This window comes from Simochromis diagramma, unplaced genomic scaffold (assembly GCF_900408965.1).
Source record: "Simochromis diagramma unplaced genomic scaffold, fSimDia1.1 OVJJ01000293.1, whole genome shotgun sequence".
NCBI classification, from domain to species: domain Eukaryota; kingdom Metazoa; phylum Chordata; class Actinopteri; order Cichliformes; family Cichlidae; genus Simochromis; species Simochromis diagramma.
In genome coordinates this window covers 9,953,972-9,970,928 of record NW_024386801.1, presented here as the reverse complement: position 1 = coordinate 9,970,928, position 16,957 = coordinate 9,953,972, and the positions used below count along the sequence as shown (strand labels likewise).

General features: G+C 37.7%; 1 long non-coding RNA gene across 1 annotated transcript; it reads right to left on the bottom strand.

Moving 5' to 3' along the window:
• Positions 1 to 280: 280 nt before the first annotated feature.
• On the bottom strand, positions 281 to 6,596 carry LOC120729784. Its single transcript, XR_005694997.1, has 7 exons — positions 6,545 to 6,596; positions 6,133 to 6,161; positions 3,331 to 3,429; positions 2,343 to 2,702; positions 2,016 to 2,159; positions 1,568 to 1,629; positions 281 to 1,419 (listed from the first exon to the last, which is right to left on the bottom strand). It is a non-coding gene; the product is annotated as an uncharacterized LOC120729784 (long non-coding RNA).
• Between the last annotated feature and the right edge of the window lie 10,361 nt (positions 6,597 to 16,957).

The following is a 16,957-nucleotide window of genomic DNA, read 5'->3' as shown; positions in this document are numbered from 1 at the left end:
GTCAAAAAACATTTTTCCTCTAAACAATTCTCAAATAACACATTTTGAATATCTCTATTATATCTTTTGGCCGACTGGTGTTTTTCTATTTGCTGAATAACTATTTTCAACAGATTGTACATAACAGAAGACAAAAATAATTACTATTGTATGCTATAATATTTGTCTTTATTTATTCTTTTGTACTGCAGAAAAGACGTGAGCACCACAGGGGTCTGCTTCAATTTTTATTTGAATCTATCACCAATAACGAGAGCACTCAGAGATGCTGTTTGCAGACAGTTTAATACAGAGCAGAATCTCAGACCCGTGCAGCGTTATGGTCTCAATTTCATTTGTTTTAATTTAATTCAGCACTGAACATGTTGAGATTGAGTGTAAGAAAGCAAAAAACAAAAAAGAAGGTATGATGGTTAAAAAAATGCACGATGAACAAATTTCTTTGAGGTTACTGAAAGAAAATCCATTTTTTATATCACATAATTCATTACTTTTTATATTTGGTCTAATTTATTATTCACGTCTGACTCATAAAAAAAAGTTTTTGTCAAGTCACTGCAACCTGATATAATCATAAACCAGACACCCAGATCATAACTGACTTTACAGACGTATGGGCGGCCTGAGAGGTGGCGGTCATAATCAGGATTGGAAATAGGTGAACAATCCTCCCACAGAGAAAATGTCTTGAAGTGTTTCCCCACTTCGAGCATCTTTTGCATGTACAGTACTGTATGTGTGCAAACATCTGCATTAAGATTAGGCTGTGATTTCACATTGGTAATGCATAAAATTCAGCCATTTGTTAGAAAAATCATAAGCACATGATGATAAGATTACAGGACATTTTGCATTGTTTAAAACACAAAGATGAAGAGAGACACTTTCAATAATTTCTGTTTATTGTTGTAGAAAAAAAACTTTCATGATTTAAAAAGTTCTCTAATTTCCAATGATTGTACAACAAAAATGTATATATAATAAAAAAGATTGAATTAATATTAAGATTTGAAGGTAAAAATTCAGAAAAAATAGAAATGATAAAACCCAATGGCCACAGCATCCTTTATGTCCTTAGCTTCTGTTTTACTCCTTTTTGTCATTGACAGTCTTTGGGTATATGAAGTAAATTGGATTTGTGAATTGTTTTTCTGTCCTTTCCTGATGAGCTGTTGACCTAATCAGAATGTTTTTTAATAATTAGATGTACACATTATCAGGAGCAAAGTGTCGGTTGGAGGCAATTAGTATTCACTGGCGTGCTGAACTGCAATCCTTGATGACTGAAAACATCAAGGTTAAAATTTTATTTTGAACATCTTGTGTGCAGTAAATAGTGAAAGGTAGACGTGGCACAACAAACAGTATTATGACGGCATTAAGTTATATAAGTTCGTTTGAAGGACGTATGCGGGACCACTGTGGGGAATAAAAGGAAATGAGAGACAATAGATTTAAACAATATTTATGCATGATGTGCTTACTGGTTTTGGGTAATGCAAACATGTAATGAACACTATAAATGAAAGAAACAAAGGTAATGTAAATTAGTATTTAGATAGGCTACCTGGGGCCTGTTGCAGCTGAATCGACGTGTTTAGGCTCTTCTTTTGGCCATTGTCCACACAGCTGAAAAGTCAAATACACATCACAAAAAAGGCTCTTCACTATTAGGCTTGCTACACAAAAAGAGTGAAATTTTACTAACTCTTTACTTTACTAATCCACTCCCTGTAAAAGGTAATTTGCTATTCTGCTCATTACTATGTCTAACTGCAAGTTAAATTTATCTGTATAGCAGAACTCAAATTATTATAATATACCATAACCCATCACATAACCATGTAACAATAAAGTACCGATACAAATGTTTGGCTGCTTTGGCACTCCTGTCGTTACTTGCGGAAAGGAGATTCATCTTACAAACCTAAGTGTGCATCTGCTAATTGTATAAGTTTAATATAAATACAAGTTAAATACATAAATATACACATACAAGAGATACTTAGTCTTACATTGCTCTTCTGTTGATCCACAAGATTGTTGTCTGTTGTAACGGCTCGACAAAAAAAATTTACGCTTCTTTTTGGGCACGCTGCACGAACGGCCTGAACAGGGCTTAGCTCCTTTTCTTCTTCTTCTTCTTTGAAAGATGTTTGCTGTGGGCAAAATAATAGTTTCTGACGAGCATTCATTTAATCTTTGTAAGCCAGTTTATTTGAAGTATCAGTGGGTGAAGCATATGAATTAGTATCAAAATGTATAACTAAACCAGTTATTACATTTCTGCGCATTGCTCACACATGCTAGTTAAAGTAAAATGTCACTACAAGAATACTTACAAACCAGTACTTCTTTTCCATTGCTCCGAATTTCTGTTAAACTGGGAACCTCTACTGTGATTTTGCAAAAGCACCATCCACTGCATGTTTCATTAACAACAGATAAAATGTGTGTATTTTCACTGCCTTCAGTGGAACTGTTTGCAAACTTGTTAATTATTTTACTGCACAGATTCCCTGAGTTGCTGAATGAAGGTCCATGTGAGCTAAAATACCAAGACACTCGATATCTCTCATATTTCTTTGTACTCAAGCAGCAGTGCAAAGTCAGAGATGACCCAGATGGAGCAATCACTCTTGTCTGGGTTTTATCCAGAAATACGTGAGTCTGGCCCGATATCCCCACAGCTGCTGCTACCACTGTAGACAGAAAAAAGAAGAAATGTTATACCTCTTGTTTTTTCTGTTTTAATTTTTTATTTTATTTGTGTTAGATATCAATTTTGAGTCATAGAGTGGAGTTTTTAGCAGAACAACAGTGCATGGGAATCAGAGGACACAGGTTAAACCGAGTAAAACAGGAAATAATCAAAAAGAACATAAAGACAGACAAGGGAGCATTTGTGTAAGCACAAGCAGTTGAGACAGAAGAAGGAACCAAGAGGAACATGACACAGATAACAACCTCAACGAAGGAACTAAAACTAAATCCAATTCAAGAATTCAGATCTAACACTACAACAGAAACTCATCTGAACAGGCATCCAAAACTCTATAAAAACCGAAAAACTACAATACAACTAAAGCTTATCAAACTACAGTAACAACAAAATCACATACCAAAATATGGGACCTCAAAAGAGCAACTCATTACTGGGAAACACATGAAGTAAAACATCTAAATCAAAGACTCACAAATACCACAGCAAATCAAATTCACTTTCAGAATAATAAAAAGTTAAAATCTTAAACCAAAATGTCAAAAATTAAAAACTTTGACTAACAGACCCAAACCCTGAAAGCATTCACTAAGAAATCATAAACTTACCTGTGAGCAACACCAGAGCCAACTGATTCAGCCACATTTCCAGTTTATCGTATGAGAGATGATCTTCTATGTCTCAGCTTGTCTCCAATGACTTCCTGTCTAAAAAACATAACAGCTAAAGCTGGTGTGTTAGAGGAAGAGAAGTGTGTATTGTTGTTGTTTTTTTATTACGGCTGCTTCACTGAGACGACTGTCTGTTGTGGAGGAACAAGAGAAGAGGGAAAATAAAGGATTTTTATGAACAGGGAAACTCTGGATGGAGCACAAAATAATGCCCCGAAAAACACTAACAGTTGTGTGCTGCTCATTTTAAATGTACACTCTGCATCCTTCAGAAATTGTGTCGACCAAATCAGGAAGTGCAACTGTGTTTTGAAGGGTTTGTGAAACACTTGTTTTGTTACAAGCATACTAAAAAAGTTTTTCATCTTATCTCAACAGTGTGTTACTAAAAAAGTAACACTTGCATTCATATGACAAGTTAAAGCATGATGGGTTGACGAACTTGGTCCCGTCTCCAAATGCAACCAATAAAAAAAGCTACTGGAGAGAAAGCAGGTGTTACATAACTGTAAGTTTCTTTAAGTGTAGTCTCATGTAGGAGTTATAAGACACCAGAAAGCAGACATGTGTTTGATTTCTGTGATTTGTGGATTCATTTATGCAAAGTATGTAATTCATGATTGTGTCACCATGCTCCAGCTGTAGATTCACCAGCAGCTGACTGGAAATGTTATCTTTTATATTTGTTCTGCAGCTCTGCAGCCTCTTGGGACCATACAGGAATAAAATGATAAACAAACACAAAATACAGTTGTGTCGAACACTGAAAACAAACCCAAAAAAAGAGAGCCGTTCACTGTAAATTGTCTTCCACTAATCCAGTTAAAGATCACGGTGGGAGCCTGAACCTATCCAAACTGTGATATGGTTAATAAAGGGAGGGTACATACTGGACAGTTCCCCAGTCTATCCCAGGGCCAACACACAGGACAGACAACCCTCTACACTCATACCTACAACCAATTTAGAATCACTAATTAACCTAGCAAGCAGGGCAGGAAGCCACGGTACCCATACAGGCACAGAGAACATGCAAACTACAGATAGAGCAGCACCACACCAAAAACAGCTGGGTCTTTTCTTTTATTCCATCTCCCCATCGACAGCCAATCACAAAAATTTTCTGTTTTCATGTGTCTAATAATATGCTTTGAATTATGAATTGCACTTCACTTCTCCATGTGCAGACTGCCTGACATAGATAAGTCCACAGCTGTGCAATGTCAACAATCTGCAGATCGTGTGTGAGGTGAGGACTCAGGCGTACACGACACATGGAGACAGGAACTTAATAACAAAAAGCAGCTGTTTTTTTTAGGTGAAAAACACAAAGGTACAAAAATAAGAAAAACCAAAAGCCAATAACTGATCTAAACTGGGAGAAACTAAACTCAGAGCAACACACAGGTAACAAGGAAAAAAAACAATAGATGGGGAAGACTAACAAACAACCTGACAATGAACGAAGGAAAACTCACACAATAAATGCACATGGGGTGACGAGGGAAGTGGAAACACATGGGGAACATAGCTGTGATGAACAGACCTAATGACACAAGAGGAAGCAAAACTGAACACAGGACAGGAGACTGTCAAAATAAAACAGGAAATACTAAGACACAGACTAATCCATGGGGACTAGACAGGCTGAGGGGACAACGGGAGGAGACACAGGGAGGGGAAACACGGAACACGAGAAAACTCTGAAAACAGCAAGAAAAACTCAGGACTGACTAGTGAAACCTAAATCATCACAATAACACAAAAACACTTGGAAAAAACACAATAAACTCAAAAGCTGGGTGAAACACCCAGAACCATGACATGCAACCTGAACTTTTAACTGCTTAATTATAAAACAGTGCAACTGCTGGATTGTCTCTTGAAGTTCTCTCAGTAAAAAAGATGGTATTTAGTCAATTAGAATTTGATGCCTAAACTATGACTAAAACTAAAAAAGTTTTGAGAAAGTTTGCTGTCAAAATTAACACTGATGAAGCAGCCAATCTACAAACACAATGAACGCTACCAATAACACCACACCACCTTTGATTTACTGAAAGTAGCAATGATGGAGATGTTTTTGATTACATGTGCTTCCCAAAGCTTGACTTTGCATCCAGTCCTTCCCTCACCTACTTGATCATCACTTACTTTTTGATTGTCTAGTCTTCAAAATGGAAAATTTCATTATTTCTGAGCAGTAATTTGATGAAGAAGCATGACTTTTTTGTGATTTGTGTTTTTTTCTATATTTGAATCAGTTTTTAGCAATACTATAATCAAATAATCATGCTAACCTCTTCATGGTTGATTGCATTCCCACTCATCTGTGTTTACGGACCTTAAAAAAGCAAAGAACAAAGTAAAAAGATTGTTATTGAGGGTTTCAATTCCAATTCCCTCCTCGAATGTGTGAAATTATAAGTATTATATTGCTAAATGAATAAGGGACCACTGTGAGATCATATACTGATTGTAGCACAGTGACACTTTTCTGAGTTTTCTTTCTTTTTTTTCTTCTTTTTACTTTTATGACATTTACTTTATATGATTTTATAATCACGAGGCTCAAAAACCCTGCAGCACACATTAAGATGACCAGAATAGGTTGAGCCCAGTGTGACTGCACGTAATGGTGACATACTTTATTCCCCAACATTTGAGCCCCAAGTGAAAATCAGGTCTGTGAGACACTCTCCAACACAGACAAAAAATGCCCAAGAAGATTGCACTAACCTTAAACCAGTATCATTTTTCCAAAAAAGCTGAACAATGAGATGAAAGAGCAGCAGTTATGGTATCATACTTTGCACATAATACATAAGAGCTTAAACAAATACAATGTCTCTCAGCTTTAATTCAAATAATTTCAGAGGCTATATAAAAAGCAGTTAAATGATATAAAAATTAACTGATGTAAAAATTACAGCATGCAATTAGCAATTAACAGTATAAAAGAATCAAATTTCAAATTTTTAAAAGTCTAAAGAAAACAGGAACCTCGTCCGCTTCCATTAGATCACCTTGGATAAGTCGTACATTAGACCTTTTTTTATATCAACACCTTTCAGTGATGTCTCTTTGCTCAAGTTAATAACAGAACTCGTACTTGTATAGTATGTTTATGAATATAAAATTAATCACTTACCTTTATATTACAGTTCAAATCAGGTTGAACCACAGCTCCTGACTCTAAATTCAAAGAAATTCTGTCTTTGTTAATCTTAAAGCCACTGAAAATTTATCATTTTAGGTCAGATCAGTGAGAAGTTTCCAACTACCCATAAATCCCAGTGCGTTAGAGGTTTTCTCTAATTGCTTTGCTGAATGACAAAATGAGCCTGTCTACTACTGCTGCCACCAATATAAACATTTTTTTCTGACTTTATCATTAGATATGTGTATCTTCCCACAAAGTTTTTAATTAACCGGATAGAACTAGTTTGTGATATGTCACGTCTGCTGCTTCAGAAGAATGTAATAGAAACCAGCTGTGGAAAGAGCAGCCCTGCAGTCAATCAGATTACACCTTGCAGAAGAAAAGTGTGGGTAGGTTCAGTGTTTTATTGATTTCACTGACACCAAACAGAGGACTCAGCTTTCAAGTAGGACAGGTTCTTATTTTCTGTGTTTAAAAATAACAGTTGTTGTCTGAAGTGGAATAAAATAAATAAAAAAGAAATCTCAGTCGGCCACACATATGCCTGTGTCTGACAGCACACCAGTGATGGATGTGACTGGATTTGTCCTTGGGTTCCAAGAGAAACATCGTCCTCTAAGAGTCTCAGTGATATTTATTAAATATTATTTATATGAATTATACTTTAAATACAACTAAAAAGGGGAGTCCAGCCCAGTGCAAGAAGATTCATAATCTTCAATTTCTTTTTTTTTTACATCTTGTTTGTCATATATTTTCATATATTTCTGGAAATATGAGGAGCATCTTGGCTTGGAACTCTATCTTCCTCATTTTACTTTTCATAATCACTGTCTACACTTTTTGAAACAAAAAGAACTATTAAGTACCCACAGTAGCTTTAGGTTATATAAACAAATCAACAAATCAGTATGGGTTTTGTCAGTTTTCTAGTCTTACTCCCAAAGCCTTCAAAGAGGAACAAAAAAATGAATTTTCTGAGCATTTAAGCTTTATTAGACTTTCAGGTATACGGTGGATGATCTGCATGTTTCTCAGCAACACAATGCTCATTGTCTCTTTGTTCTCCTCGAGCATAAGGTGAAAGGTAAAAATTAACTTTTTTAAATGTCTGAACGAGGATTATAACTCTTGAGGACAACGAACTGAAAATTCTTGAATTGTCTTAAGAGATCTGTCTTTATGGCACACATCCCAGCAGATTACCATGGAAGCACATGCAAGTTTCACAATGTTAAATCAAAAACGCTATATTTATATTACCATCTCATAGCCGTCCTTCGGTCACAGATGCACACAAACGGCAGCTGATGATTCAGAAAAGAAGGAAGAAACGAACTTTGACATCGTGAGATTTTATATTATTTGGCTGATTAGCAAAGATTTCTTATTAAAGATGTAACTTGACCAGTAAAACAATGGCTTATAAGATTTCTTTAACATGCTGGGCCATAGGCTGTGAAGGGGAATGATGCATGCATTTAATAGCTTGTGGTATATATGTAACTTTGGTCATTTGGATAAATTGATAGATAGTCAGTATACTTATGAATAATTAAGTTTAACCATGTTTGCAACCCCGAGTGCTTTACCAGAGATAATTCAAACATTGAGTGTGTTATGAGTTATTCCTCTCTGTGGGAGAGTTGCACATGTTTTGCAATCTTGAAAGATGCAATAAGAGACGTCGGAGCCATTGCCACATCACTCATTGCATCTTTAACCATGAGAAAATCCATTTTTCTCATGTATGTAAAAAAGTTCCTCAGGACTGCTTTCCTCCTCTCTGCCCTCACACTTTCCTACCCCATCCAGACCGCAGATGTCACTGTTGGGATATTTTGATCAGAGTTTCAAAGCTTCATGAAAACTTTGGACATTTTTCACAGATTCAGCTAAAGAGACTGGAACAAATTATGTGTTTTTGTGACAGACTGATGAAGATACAGTTATTACAGTTATTTGCTGAGTTGTCTTTTATGCGTAGACAAAACACCGCTCCATCCATGAGTTACATGTAGTAAGGGGCAAAGAAAAAACACTCCTGGTCCAGCTTTGTTTGGTTTTGATGTTAAGTTACACACCTGTGTTGGTGCAGCATGTACCGCTGCAGAGGCGTCAGTGCAGTGTGCCATCAGTGCTAATAATAACCTGCAATACGATAAATATGACTACCGCTCATGTGCTTTTAAAATTACGACCTTAGCTGTACCAAGTGAATTGATGTATGATGATAAACTGTTATTCAATCCAGGATTGAAAGTAAACATACTTGTAAGATCTATGTTAAAATATGTGTTTATGACCATAACTGATGATTAAATAAAATCTAAAAAGAAGTCACAGTTGATGTAAAACACTAGTGTGAATATATATTCAATTATTTATTTCCTGCTGTCCTAGAAAAATATTTTTAGAATTTTGAATTCACATTCATGGCTTTTAAAAGCTGTTATTTCCAAACAGAGGCTTTTGAGACTACATGGAAATGTCATTTTCCTTGATAAAGGACATGGCAACCCACTCCTGAACCTGGTCACCCCTTTACCTCGAGGTGCTGCTATTGCTGGAGACAGAGACACCCACTGCTTCATGTCAGCTGAGCTCACATACTGTATGTGAAAGCACAGGACCAAGCAACTTAACATTTTTGTTTAAAAAGGGAAAACTTTGAAACTAAACCTAACTAACCTATCCAGACGGGGGAAAAAAGTCTGAAACATCCCAGTGACATTTTCCAGCATTTTTCCGGTGACCCTTATCATCAGGGCTGGACTGGGACAAAAAATCAGCCCGGGCATTTTGACTAGTGACCGGCCCACCATGGTATTATAGGAAAAGCCATAAAGCCTTTATAATAAACTTAAACCTACACCCTCAAGATGCTTAATTGACAAAACCGATTTTAATTTAATGCACGTATAAAACAAATGCACAGAAATCTATTATTTTTCTCCAGTAATTAAATAGATTCAACATCTTTCTTCAACAAAATTGCAGACGTCATAGAAGGTACCTTCCCAAAGGGAAGAATACTATAACTTACTAGGGCATATACTAGACTTAATATTTACTGAATACAATAATGGATTTCTATACATTTTACATCAAATGAAAACTTTGGTTGTAAGATTCAGATAATTATTTATTAAAAACTAGACATTTTAAATAAGAATAAGAAAGAAAAGTATTTCTTTGTGCCCCCCTTTCCCTGTTAATGCCCTACCTGCCCCCCCCCCCCGGCAAAACTTTGCTAGATCCACCCCTGCACAGTTACCAGCTGTCAGCTACATAGAAAAGGATCCTGGTGTTATTTGTCTCTCAGAAACAGTTCATAACTTCCCTTCAACTCATTAATGTCACCTAAAAGGTAAACCTGTTTCTCCATCACCTGTTCAGCTCTGATGATTCAGTAAGGACATCTCCTGGTTTCATCTTCATGTTTCCCTCTCACCACATATACAAACGGATATCATGACCAGCAGCTTTACAGCTGTGGCTCCAGCAAACATCAGCTGATACTAGAAAGTAATATTAAATAAATTACAACAGCTGATCAAGCTTAAACGTGCTGCTGTTGTTTAATGCGTGACCTCCGCCGGTTTCCTCTTCCTGGCGCAGAGAGAAAAGCCGATCAGCTGATCGTTGATCTGTTTCATGATTGAATTAGCAACTTTCTAGCTGAAGTAGTACGGGACAAATCGCGTTCCTTTTCACCTCAACTTTAAAGTTTAACCCCCTCGGCTGTAATTGGTCCAGCCCAGAGTCGATCATGACCAACTGGCCAATCCACCACTATTCATTTATACCGTTAAAAAAAAGAAAAGAAATAAAACCCCATCGGCCCATAAAAACGAAAAATCACGAGCGGCCCACCAAGCAAATGCCCGGTATGCCCGATGGCCAGTCCAGCCCTGCTTATCACACTGGGAGCAGTCTAAAGCAGCATCTCTCAGTTCAGGTTGGACACTTTGTGGTGCTTACACTTGTATGTGAAGCTCTGTGAAATAGTCCCCATTGCGTCACTATACCTCATTCATGTTTTATTTTAAATAGAGACACTTCAGTTTATTGAAGGTAAAGTACTCAAGCTCCACTCCTGTGCGTGTCTTTCTCTCTTAAACCCCCAAGAAAACTCAGATTCTGGACCAACTTAATATTTCATTATTCTCCAAACCTGTGGTGGATTTTGTTGCATCATGCAATAAAAATTTGTATGTTCTGTATCACTTTGTGCTTTGTCTGTTTTCTGATTTGAACGTAGCAAAGACTCGAGTTTGAGTCTCAAGGACCTTTCAGTTCATTTTATGAATGCTTTCTATGGTATACATGGTCCTCACTTAGGATGATTTATAGTGTACTAACGCTTAATCACATGTAGTTATTGTAAAGTGTTACTGCTTAATGTATGTGTTGCAAAGCTTTAACCCCTGAGTTGCCTGCTCTACACCCACTTCACACACAACTTTATTCCTGCCCACTATAGTAACACCTTTGTTGAGTGTGTGGATGATATCTTGGTGGTGGCGCTCATTTCTGGGGGGATGAATCCACCTACAGAGATGAGATGGATCTGCTGGTGTAATAACAACAAATTTCTCCTGAATAATGCAAAGACCAAGGAGCTTATAGGGAGCTTATCGTGGATTTTAGGAAGAAGGCAAATGACATCCTGCCACTCACCATCAACAGGCTCTGTGTAGAGAGGATCTCTGACTAATGCTTACTGGAAGTCATCATCAGGGAGGACCTGACCAAGCAAACTGATGATGTAGTTAGAAAAACCTAAAAGAGACTCTGCTTTCTAAAGGTTCTCAGAGAGAATAACATCCCTGTGAAGTTGATAGTGTCCTTTAATCGCTGCACGGTATTGAGCATCCTGGCCTACTGTTTCTGTGTATGGTTCTCCAGCTGCAAAACAGCACAGAAGAAAGAGCTCCACGGGGTGATGTATGGTTATATAACGCCCAGTGGATAGTCAGCTGTCCTCTCCTCTTAATTGATGAACCGCACAGACCAAGTCGTCTCAGAAACAGTCAGATCCAATATAACTTTCATGTAAAATGTTACAATGTTACAACACAGTCTCATGTTTCCATGTTTACAACCACATTTTACCATTGGGGGCTAGTGCAATATGGAAACAGTTGTGTTTGTTTATAGATGTATTTCATATATATTTTTATCAGTCTCGGTCGTTGTGTCCTTGGGCAAGACACTTCACCTGTTGCCTGCTGGTGGTGGTCAGAGGGTCCGGTAGCGCCAGTGTCCGGCAGCCTCACATCTGTCAGTGCGCCCCAGGGCAGCTTTGGCTACAATGTAGCTTGCCATCACCAGTGTGTGAACAGGGTGGATGACTGAATGTGTAAAGCGCTTTGGGGTCCTAGGGACTAGTAAAGCACTATACAAATACAGGCCATTTACCATTTTACCATATATTGTATACATATTTTGTGTTGATTTGTGTTACATGACTTTTAGATAGTGTCACATATGACTGCCATTACCAACGGCTGATAGCTTAATCATTCTTAACCTGGAGTTGTGCTCTGCTCGCCTTTCTTTTAGCCAAATTTTTCAACTAACTTCCTTCAGTTGCTGCTTTTGTCTTTGATTTTGTGAGTCCAGCGAATGATGAACTGAATAACGTTGCTTCATTTTTTTAGGGGTGAAAGTGGAGGCATCAGAGCCTGCACTACTGTTTGAATCAAAGTTTAGTCATCCAGTGTGAGTTATTCACAAAGTTTAATCATGACACTGTGCCATAACCAATTAAGGTAATTAGAGTGGTGGACTCGACGACCTGACACAGTTTTAAAAGGTTTATTTAGCAAAGCTCAGGATTAAACAACCACAGGAGAGCTTCAGTTCACAGAACATGAGAAGACTTCTGTCAGACAGGAGAAGTGGGTTAAACTTTCATGCTAGTGCAATACAGTGCAGGAGAAATTTGTAAAAAAAAAACAAAAAATTGGATTATTACTTGGAAATGCTGGTGAGGCTGACAGTGGAGGGAGCAACCAGTCATATTTTCCTAGGACATAAAGAGATGGAGGGGAGTGGATGGGCAGGCACGTTTTCAAGTAGGTAAAAACACAATTTCTCTTTTGCAGGAATGGACCTGGACTGGATGTGGATGAGTAGCTGGAAGAGATACTTTTCCAACTCCACGTGAGAGCAAAGAAGAGGAAGAAAGCAAAAAAAAACAACAGCCTGGTTTCATAACACCCTAATGACTTAATAAGAAGCAGTCTCACCACATTGGTGCTCTGGGTTGTTAGTCTCACTTTTCTCCCACACCCCTTACAATAATAACATTTTTCACTGGTGGGGTTCTCTTTAATAGATAGGTGGTTCAGATATTGCCAGTTAGTGTCACCTGGTGACCTTTAAAATAAAATCCCAAAGAGTTATAGCAGCTTATTATTATCTTTATTAGTATAACGTTCAAGAAACCAGTTTGAGATTATCTGAACTTAGTGATGTGATGCATTATCCTGCTGGAAGCAGACATCAAAAGATCTGTACACTGTGGTCAAAGAGGGATGAACATGGTCAACAGCAGTAGCAGCCTGAAGCACTAGTACAAGACATGCTTTCATGTTATTTACTCCAAATTCTGTTTGACAGAAATTAGACTTGCCAGACCAGGGAACATTTTTCAGTCTTCTATAAGGTTTTGAAGTACCCATGCGAAATGTAGCCTCAGTTTCCTGTCGTTAGCTTACAGGAGTTGCACCTGGCATGGTGTTCTGCAGGTGTAGTCCACCTTTACAAGGTTTGACATATGCTCTTCTGCATACTTCTGTTGTAACAACTGGTTATTAGAGCTTTGCAGTTCATCTTGACCATGTCTGTATGCCTAAATGCACTGAGCTGCTGCTACATGATTTACATAAACAACACACTTGAATGGGTGTACTAAATTGAGTACATCAAGCAACTGCAGCAGACACATAAGCGTCCAGCTGTGCACTACTTTTGTTTGTTTTACTGCAATGCGACATTTTGTAAGACTCAATATTGTTTGTATTTTTTATTATTATTAGTGTACTTAAAAAAAACGAATGCATATGAATTATAAAAAATATTTTTTTTAATAAAGACTATATTTTACCATGGGCTGTAAATAAGAAATGGATGTAGCTAGAGTAAGATTAACTGTTGGACTGTGAAAATATGATGTTCCAGCCTGAGGTTTGGAATTTAAAGGCATCTTTTTTTAAGAACCAGACATGATGTCATTTAGATGGGAGAGAGCTGGGGTATAAAGGAAGCAAAACCAGGCTTTAAATAAAATATACTTAATGAAAAAGTCAAAAGTCAAGCCAACCATCTCCTGCTAGGTTTCATATCACTTAGCAGAAAAAATGCCATTGAGGCTGATCTGCCAGAATTAATGACCTTATCATCCGCTCTAGCATAGCATTTTTCCTGCAGGTCACTAATGAGTATTTCACTCTGAATGCCACTTGTCATATTGGCAGTATACATGTTCAGAAAGCTTCCCTTGCTTTCTGATATTAAAACAGTATAAGACTTAATTTATCAGCATTAACAATGAAAAAAAAAAAAAAAGATCACTCATGAATCTTCTGTTGGCCCGGCTGTGCATGTTCCCTGTTTAAATTTGCTCATTGCTTTCCAACCAATTGTTCTACCTGAACTAGAGAAGCTTGTGTTAAGTGCTAAACCGTGTGGTTCTCCGAATGATGTCGTTCCACCCCGTTTTCTGAAAGAGGTGTTTCCTACTGTTGGACCACATATTTTAAACATAATCAATACCAGCCTCTTGTCAGGTCAAGTACCAAGTGAGTTTAAGCATGCAGTTATTCATCCCTTACTTAAGAAGCCAGGCTCAGATATTTCAGCAATGTCAAATTTTAGACCCATCTCTAAACTTCCTTCTCTGAGTAAGATCTTGGAAAAGGTTGTTCACACTCAGCTGATGGATTTTCTAAACAACTCTCAAATGTTTGAAGTTTTTCAGTCCGGCTTTAGGCCGTTTCATAGCACAGAGACAGCTCTCATAAAGGTTATGAACGATATTCTGGTAGCGACGGACTGTGGTAAACACGTAGTGCTTATACTACTAGATATGACTGCTGCATTTGACACAGTGGATCACGACCTGCTGATCTCTCGATTGCAGCATTGTGTGGGCATTTCTGGCTTTGCACTCCTGTGGATAAAATCATATCTCTCAAACAGGAGCTTCTGTGTTAAGTTGGGCTCGTCATCGTCCTCTGTGGCCCCTCTGCCATGGGGTGTACCACAGGGATCTATTCTTGGGCCATTACTGTTTTCATTGTATCTCCTGCCACTGGGTGCGATCTTTCGTAAACATAAAGTTTCATTTCATCTATATGCTGATGATTGCCAGCTTTATTTTCCTTTCAGTCATTCTGATAGCTCCCAAATTAGACTCCCGCTTGATTGCCTTAGTGATGTTAAGTCATGGATGGCTCAAATTTTTTTAAATTTTAACGAACGTAAAACGGAAGCAATTCTGTTTGGCCCGAATCGTTCCTCTGACATCCCTGATGTTGACCTTGCTGCTCTGACCCCTCACCTGAAGAGCTCGATTACCAATCTTGGGTTAAAAATCGACTCTGCACTTACCTTTGATGGCCACGTGAATGGGGTGGTGAAATCGTCATTCTATCAACTCAGGCGTCTGTCGAAGGTTAAACCTTTTCTTTCAAGGCGTGACTTGGAGACTGTTATCCACGCTTTTATAACCTCACGCTTGGATTATTGTAACTCCCTTTTAATAGGGGTTGGACCGGGCACTCTGACACGCCTGCAACTAGTACAGAATGCTGCAGCACGGTTGTTATCTGGTAAAAGGAAATTTGAGCACATTACTCCGGTTCTGGCCTCCCTGCACTGGCTTCCAATTGAATTTAGGATTAATTTTAAAGTTCTTTTATTGGTTTTTAAATCTTTAAATGGTCTGGCACCTGCGTATCTGTCTGATTTGCTGAAGCCCTATGTCCCCACTCGTTCGCTCCGGTCAGCTGAGCAGCTGTTGCTCTCAGTCCCCAAATCACGGTTGAAACTGAGAGGAGACCGAGCGTTCTTTATTGTGGCTCCTAAGCTTTGGAATAATCTTCCTCTTCACATTAGGCAATCGACATCAGTGATGGTTTTTAAATCCAGATTGAAAACGCATTTTTATTCACTGGCTTTTGATTCAGTAGTTGACTGACTTGTATTTTATTGTTTTCGCTATGTTTATTATTTTATTTTATTTATTTATTATTTATCGTATTTATTATTCTTATGGTATCTATTATGTTTCTGTTGTTCAGCACTTTGGTCAGCCTTGTGTGTTTTTAAAGTGCTATATAAATAAACGATGATGATGATGATGATGATGAAACATTATGAAGTACAGCTCTGTGTATCCCAATAAAAGGCAGAGCTTTGGGTAGTGCAAAATGCTGGGTATAATCTGATGAAAAAAAAAAATGTTAAAAAGCACTGCTTATCCATGTATCTGCAGGGACTGTCAAGCAACTTTTCCAGGTTAAGCGCTTTAATTATGACCACAATAAAGTCACACAAGAGATTAGCTGATGATGAATGATGAAAATGTGAACTAGTGCAACTTGTTTTAATCTTTAAACGGCTTATGAGCAATTTTTTGCTATTTTGGCAGTGAACACAGAAGAAGAGATCAGCTTATAGTTACGGGAATGTTAAATCTGACTAAATACCCAATTAAACAAAGAGAGACCGTGGCTGGAGCCAAGTCTCATTCACTGCTGCCATTTAATGTTATTTTACATGCGTATTATCTCATTAAAGAAATTCTTGGATTTTCAAAGAAAACTGGCTTACCCTGACAAGGACTCCAATTATTGTAAAACAGCCTGATTCAATCTGTCATCAGTTGATGTTTCCCAGTGTTTCTCAAATTTGTACCTGTGTACGTGCAATATTCTCTGCATAGATGAGAGCAAGTTCATCACTGAGACACACGTGACATCCTGGAGACACCATAACCAAGCTCGCTGCCTGCAACATCATACAGCATGACCAGCCTGCCAGTCGGGCATTGATGATCTGAGAGAGAAATGTCTTTGACGAGTGGGGGATAAAAAAAGAGCAACGATCTGTGACCACCTGCAAAATCTTCTGTTGTTGTTTATAGTTAACCTGTTGTTTCCTCTCTGTTGCACCTTTTGTGTCTTTCATTTGCACCAAAGCTGTTGAAATTCCTAACTACACAGATTTATATCATAAGGTTTAACTGACTGTATGAATTCATTCTTAAATCTAAACAGAAGTTAATCAGTAGAAAATGTAAGATTACAACAACTGGATTTGTAGTATTATTATTGTTATTTTTAATCAGATGCACTGCATTGCTCTATTTTGATGACAGATGTACAT